General features: G+C 48.4%; 1 long non-coding RNA gene across 1 annotated transcript in view; it reads right to left on the reverse strand.

The window, feature by feature from the left end:
* The window catches only part of LOC108787365, a 24,939-nt gene extending 20,677 nt beyond the window's left edge, over nt 1-4,262 (reverse strand). The window contains exon 1 of the long non-coding RNA XR_001941254.1: nt 4,252-4,262. This is a non-coding gene — a long non-coding RNA (uncharacterized LOC108787365). The remainder of the gene's footprint in view (nt 1-4,251) is intronic.
* Nucleotides 4,263-7,540: the final 3,278 nt, after the last annotated feature.

The following is a 7,540-nucleotide window of genomic DNA, read 5'->3' on the forward strand; positions in this document are numbered from 1 at the left end:
AAAAAAAAAAAGAGTACATTTGGCTAAGGATATTTTTGCTCCATTTTTAGCCCTGCGGAGATGGAATCATCTGCATCTTCAGGGAAGAAAACTGCTAAGTCACCCAGATGCTCCGCCTGTGATGCCAAAGCTATGGCAGGGAAAAGGCTGTGTGCGGACTGTCTTAAGGAAGCAGCGGGCACTTTTAAGTCATCTGCAGACATCTTGGACTTAATTCAGCAGGCAGTGGCAAAGGGAGTAAGGCAAGCAGGCCATTCCGGCAAATGGCCCAGAGCGGCGAGCTCGATTTGGGACTCCTCAGTAGACACGGAGGAGGAGAGGTCCCTGTCGGAGGGTGAATATTCCTCGTCTTCAGACCGGGAAGGCTCTCCTGCTGCCACTACACTTCACCCCAAAAGGGTGGATGCACTGATCACCTTGGTGCGTAAAGCATTGGATAGGCGGGAGCAGGAGGAAGTCTTGTCCCCCTCCAGCAGACACTTTACGGGTCAGAGAAAGCATAGACCCTGCTTCCCAGTGAGTAAAGTCACCAAAACCCTAATTAAAGAGGAATGGGATAAATCGGAGACGAATGGGGTCTAAGGGGAGGTTTGCACGCTTCTACCCCATCAATAGTACGGATTCCAACACTTGGGATACGGCCCCTAAAATTGATGCAGCGATGGTCAGATTGAAGAAACGCACCGCCTTACCAGTCGACAACGCAGGTTCTCTGAAAGATTCAATGGATCGGAAAATTGAGCACAGCTTGGTGAAGACCTATACTTCCTTGGGAATGGGCCTTCATCCGGCAGTGGCCTTGTCCTCGGTATCTCGCACGTCCAAAATGTGGATAGAGGAGCTGGAAGAAAATATAAAGAGAGGAGCAAGCAGACACATGCTCCTGGATAAGATACAGGACGTCAAGCTGGCAGCGGAGTTCTCCACGGAGGCTTCTGGCGACCTTATACAATGTTTGGCCAGAGGCATGGTGTCCTCGGTAGTGGCACGCAGAGCGATTTGGCTCAGGTCATGGGGCGCTGATTCTTCCTCCAAGAATAGTCTATGTTCCCTATCTTTCCAGGGGGATATGCTGTTTGGCCTGGAATTAGATTCTTATATTAAGAAGTCTATTGAAAGCAAGAAGGCCATGCTTCCAGAGGAGAGGAGAACTAGGCGGAATTATCGAGATTGGAAGCCTCGCCAGAGCCACTCATGCTTTCGGGACTCCAGGTCCTACAAGCCAGGGAGGGAGTCCTCTCGCTCTCAGACATGGAGGGGTGGATCTGGTGCTCCCAGAGGTGGAAGAGGCAGAGGTGCTGGATCCACCAAATCAGAAGGTACATTATGAAGGTGTCTGTCCCGGGGACACGAGAGTGGGTGCCCGGTTGCAACTGTTTTCGGGTCTCTGGGGAGATCAGTATCAGATGCCTGGGTACTGAAGATCATCGAGGAAGGTTACAGGCTCAAATTCAGTTTCCTTCCCCCCAGGGGCAGGCTTATAAACACAAAGTTGCCAAGAGAAACAGCGAAACGGCATGTAATGTTGGAGTATGTGGAAACCCTGTTGGCCCAATGGGCCATTCTGTCAGTTCCGGAGAATCAACAGTTCCAGGGATTCTATTACCACCTGTTCTTGACTCCCAAGGCAAACGGCGGTTGGAGGCCGGTCTTGGATCTCCATCAGCTCAACAGGTTTATTACGTTGAGGAAATTCAAAATGGTGTCCCTTCGGACTATCGTGAGGGTGGTGCGTCCAAACATGTGGATGGTCTCCATCGACCTCAAAGACGCATACTTCCACATCCCAATGGCGCCAGAACACCAGAAATTCCTCAGGTTCTGTGTCAACCACAGACACTACCAGTTCAGAGCAATGCCATTCGGCCTCAGCACGGCTCCGAGAACCTTCTCCAAGGTTCTGGTCACTCTCATTGCGGAGATTCGGAAGCAAGGTATCAACATTTTCCATTACCTCGACGATATTTTGATCCTGGCAACTACAAGAGAGGAGGCAGTCTTCCACAGGGATGTCAGCATGAAGGCCCTGAGAGGCTTCGGATGGGTGCTGAATATGGAAAAAAGCAATCTGATCCCGGCCCAGACGATGGTGTACTTAGGTGCTGAGTTCAGAACCAGGAAATATTTATTATGCTGTCTTGGCCTTAAATAGTGTCCTCCATCAATTGTAGTTTACATGGTATTTTAATCACATTTTATCATGTTGTGTATGGTTATTCAGGGTTATTCACTAAAGGGTGAAGAGTATGGAGAAGGCAGGGGAAGTGAACAATCTAGGACAGGGGTAGACAACCTTGGCTCTCCATCTGTGCTGAAACTACAAATCCCATAAGGCATTGCAAGCCAAAGGCATGACTCCCAGAGGCAGAAGCATGATGGGATTTGTAGTTTCAGCACAGCTGGAGAGCCAAGGTTGCCTATCCTTGATCTAGGACAACATAGCTGAACTGGAAAGTGAGCTGAATTGAAGAATTTTTTCAAATCAGCTATGTTGTCCTAGATTGTTCACTTCTCCCGCCTTCTCCCAACTCTTCACCCTTTAGTGAATAACCTGTTAGTTTTTATAGTGATATATGCATCTAAAAAGCCCCAATTTGTCACGGTTTTTACGCCAATTTGGCATATTATACACTGACCACCAGAGAGCCCGCCCAACTGACAACCTGAGAGTCTACTCTGACCACCTTAAAGCTCCTCTGACCACCTTAAAGCTCCTCTGACCACCAGAGGGCCCACTGACCACTTCGGAGCCCCACTGACCATTGCACTGTGCTTGGGGTGCGGAGGATGGCGGGTGATATCACAAGATTTCTCTGTAGTAAGCTTCCTAAATTGTTGCAAGGATTGTGTGTTGCTTGCAGCCCTCCTGCATTTACTAGTGTAAAAGCAAAGAAAACAACAAGAGCGCATACACATGGCCAATTGGATTGTATATTGAAAAGGACTACTTGCATGAAGCTGGTGAGCACCGGGTGGCATGCAGCCTTGGTGGAGGATCGATGGTCTCTTGTGTTTGCTTTGACTGAAATGCCGTCTGTAACGGCCTTTGTGTCTGCGGACAATGTGGTTCGGGGTGCAGGGGGATTGTGCACCCAAGGAGTAGGATGCTTCCGTTTCTTTGGCCGGCTGGATTGTGACCGTGGCTGTCGGAGCTACGTCAGACGGTATGTAGTGCTGTCGGCACTGTATCCAAGGCGTATGGCTGTTACTGACAGAGGAATCATACAGTGAGCCCTACGGTCACCTGGTCGATGAATATCATGTGAGAACTGGCAGAATTACTGTCGGGTTCGACAGTATTGTGTTTGGAGATATAAAGTACAAGGTGGAAGGTTGATGGAGCAATGCGTTTCAAGGCGAACCTCTTTGTCAAGCTCAAAATAGCAGTCGGTAAACTTGTATTTACTAGTGGCTGGTCCTGCCCCACAATTGTGCTACCGTGTTTGGCTCTGCCCCGGAGTGTGAGGGGTGGGTGTCTATAAAGGTCATGTGATTGGGCTGCTCAGTGCAAAATGCCTATTTTTTTGCCCCAGTCTGGCCCTGGCTACAATGCATGCTTGAATGTGACAGGGCTCCTTATGCTGCTTGCGTTCAGCAGCGTTAAGGACTTTTGTCACCTCCGATGTAAAGTGACAGCATGAGAATCTAAATCTGTCACTTTACTTAAGAGGTGGCAGGAGTCCTTAACACTGCTGTGCAAAGGCAGCATTAGGATTAGCATAACAGTGTATAAAACTTGCGCTTTACATTTTAAAACTGGAGTCAGCGCTTTAAACAGGTGGCGCAGTTCACAGGAAGGCGGCCGAGATCCCCAGAAAGCACGGGAATTCAACAGCTTTCCTGTGAACTGCAGTGCCGATATACAGCGCCAGACGCACTTCTTCTTCCTGAAACAGATGCCCACGAGACCCTGCACGGCTGTCCTGAGACCCTGCACGGCTGTCCTGAGACCCCCCCCACACACTGCATCCTGAGACCCCCCCCACACACTGCATCCTGAGACCCCCCCACACACTGCCTCCTGAGACCCCCCTCCCCCACAGCCTCCTGGGACCCTGCACAGCCTCCAGGGACCCTGCACAGCCTCCAGGGACCCTGCACAGCCTCCAGGGACCCCGCACAGCCTCCTGAGACTACACACAGACCACCTGAGACCCCACACAGCTTCCTGAGATCCCGCACAACCTCCTAAGACCCTGTACAGTCACCTGAGACCACGTAGAGCCATACATTTTCCATTATGGGCAGGACTGGGGCCTAAATTTTAAGTTTCGCCTAAGGCCCTCGCAAAGTCTACAGCCGCCTCTGGGAGACATAATTGTTAGAAGAGAACTATGGTGTAACCTTTTTAGCCGATAGTTCTCAATATGGTCATGAGAGGACATATACTAACATCCTCCTGCGACCCAAAGCTCTGTATATAGCGGGCTCTAGCTCGCAAGATATTGAGTGCAACGCAGCCAGGATGGATCACAACAATACTTTTGAGATGCACCATGCTTGATGATTGGCAGCTGTCCCTGCCTATGTAGAGGCAGAGCAAGCCGTGGACCACCCACTCCCATGTCCGTTCCTCCTGTCAGCGCCGTAGGATTGTAGAAGGGAGGGGGTAATCCCTGCGGGGAGCGGTGACTGACAGGCAGCAAGCACTCTCTTTAGGGAGATAATCCAAGGAGGTGGTGCCAACATCTATGTGGGAACAGAGCTGTAAGACAAGGAGCTATCAACTCTGTTTGTTCTCCTGACTGACACCAGCCACCTCTGTCAGAATGAAAACCAACAGATAGCAAGGGAAGCATTGCCAAGCCTGTTCTAGGTATATCTATTTTCGGCCTATTGCTTGGCAGCATGCAGTGGGTGCAATAGTACCCCGAGGCTCAGTAGGGGCTGTACACTATCATGTGACTGACGTTCAAATAGGATATAAGCACCAAATTGTTACCTGATATGTGTTATCTGGGCAAAAAGTGGCCCAGAACGCTTAGTCAGAGGTTCAACAGGGCAGCCATCTGAAAAGTGGTGGCCCCTCTCCCAGCTCCAGGCCTGGGCGCCCCCTCCCCCTACGAACACTGCATGTGCCTGTCCACCAGCCATCCCTCTGGGTCCTTCTGTGCACCCACATATTTCATCCCGTATAGCCGTGTCAGCACATGTAGTAGAGAGCGTCTCCTGCTAGCTTGGTCACATATAGACCACTTGATTGTTCATTTCCTGCCCACTACTGATTGGCTGAACGATGAGGCAAGAGGCAATACTTGTGCGCCAACAGCTACTGCCTAGAGGCCAATTGGGATGGCCATTCAGGAACTCCAAGTCTCCACCTATTTCCACACAATCATTTGGGAGGTGGACAGATATGATGATGGAGATCGCAGAACTCCATTTGATGTTAATGACAGGGCTTGTTGACCTAGGAGTGTACATGAAGTATGCACAGGAGTGGAGATGACTTTGGATCACTGTCATGACCTGTGGTATCTATCATATAACTTGCAGGAGAAGTTAAGTCATTGTGACGTCAGATGGGGTTTGGCATGTCTTTGGATCGGTTGTTTGTATTGTGTTTTGAAGTCACTATATATTGCTGGTGTTCATATTATGCTGGCGTGAGGAAGGGACGACTGGGTTGTGAAACATCACCTAGAGAGCGTTACACCACCAAAGTCAATGAAGGGATTGACTGGCCATCACTTTGGCGTGAGAGTGACTTTTTGCTTGTTCTAAGTGATTGGCAGAGGCATCTGCTGGCACTGCTGCAGCCACCCTGTTTTTAGGGATTGTCAGGTCAGGAGTGCAATGGGACATATGGAATTATGAATCCAGCAACGCCAGAGTTCATTGGGTCACGGAGGAAAGAGTCTAATTCATATACGGTTGGGCATTGCTGTATAAATGTATTGCTGGGATTTGTGATCCCCCTCCATCTGGTGGCATTGTGCATTAGAGTGTAAACCTCTCTGTACAGAGACTGATGTGACTGGCCCAGTGTTCTCTGTACAGCACTGCGATATATGTCTGAGCTATATGAATGTAATATAAGAACAGTGTGACTGGCTCAGTATGGCGGCTCTGTGGGATGGGTGCCTGAAGCTGTGTGAGGGGCTCAGAACTTTGGGAGTGCTGCCCTGCTGACAGTTATGGAATACCACTGCCCCCCCCCCAAAAGAAAATAAACAACCAATGTAGATAGACAGTGTATTGCAATGTGTAGAGCTCTGTAGCCATCCTCCATTGCTGTATATTCATCAATCCCTGATTACACAGCAGTTGGAAAGAGTTGGGTGCGTTTGTGTCTCCCCAGGGCTGTGTTTAGATCTCACTCGTTCTTCCAAGAGTAGAGGCTCCATAGAGTATGCCCTACTGTAGCAGAGTATGGTCACTTGGCAAATGCAGCTCTAATTATATTGGTATGGAAACGCCTGCATATGCATTGAGTAAATGTCAGCACATATTCATAACCGACATGTGATAGCAGGTATTCAGTCAGCACAAGTGTACCACCTTCTCGAAGGTAAAGTAACTTTCTATTGGCCATACTGACCATACTATGCATGTGTGATCGTCAAATGGAAATTATGGCAATTATCGGCATCCCAAGGCCAAATTATTATTTGCCACGTTTTTTTGCTTATGGAACACAAGCTACATTTGTTAGTCATCCACCCTTGAGGCGTGGTGCAGTCCCCAATTGCTGAATGGCCCCATTGATTTGAATGGGGTGACATCCATGCAACAATACCCAGAACTAGCTACAAGTCCCTTGTGTTAATGATACACGACGCATGGCTGTTTGAGCCGTCTTCACGTTCAGAAGCACAGGCAAAATTGTGTGGTGAATCCGTGCAATCCGGCTGTCGTGACTGGGGTGCCATTAGAGAATGATTGCAGCCACAGGGTGATCACTGCACACCCAAGGGACTCCTGACCGCACGGGATTGTGCGCAATTGCCGCGCAGTGAGATGTCGCATGTGTGTGCACTGGCCCTGAATATCTGACAACCTAAAGCAACATTAACTATTCCCTAAAGGAAAATCAGTTATGTGTGTGAAGTGGGAAAAATTAAATATGGATTTGATAGTTTGGTTTCTGCCAACAAGAAGGTGTTCATCATTATGAGACCGTGATAAATTAACTCCAACTGGATTGAACAAACACCTACTGAGTAGCAGAAAGGTTTAGTATGTACATTTTATTTAGGGGGTCTGTGTGATCAAATTATCTGAATAACTGTTTACACACCTGCAGTATTTCTACCAGATTTCCATGGATGACACCAGAGTGAAATATGCCTAATTAACTGATCTGAACTCTAAATCATGTTGCCCACAGCAAATGCTAATATGTTGTGTAATGCTCGGTGATGAGGCACAGAACAGATGTTTACAGACTGTAAATATAAAAGACTTGAATACAGTGCTTTGATAGAAAACATTTATATAAATATAAAAAAATAAAAAACTATATACAATTATACATCATGACAAACAATTGTTACACCCTGCGAGGCCCCATCCCCAGTACCTCCTCCATGTCGGCGAA

The sequence above is a fragment of the Nanorana parkeri genome, unplaced genomic scaffold (assembly GCF_000935625.1).
Source record: "Nanorana parkeri isolate BGI_ZX_2015 unplaced genomic scaffold, ASM93562v1 scaffold257, whole genome shotgun sequence".
Classification (NCBI taxonomy): domain Eukaryota; kingdom Metazoa; phylum Chordata; class Amphibia; order Anura; family Dicroglossidae; genus Nanorana; species Nanorana parkeri.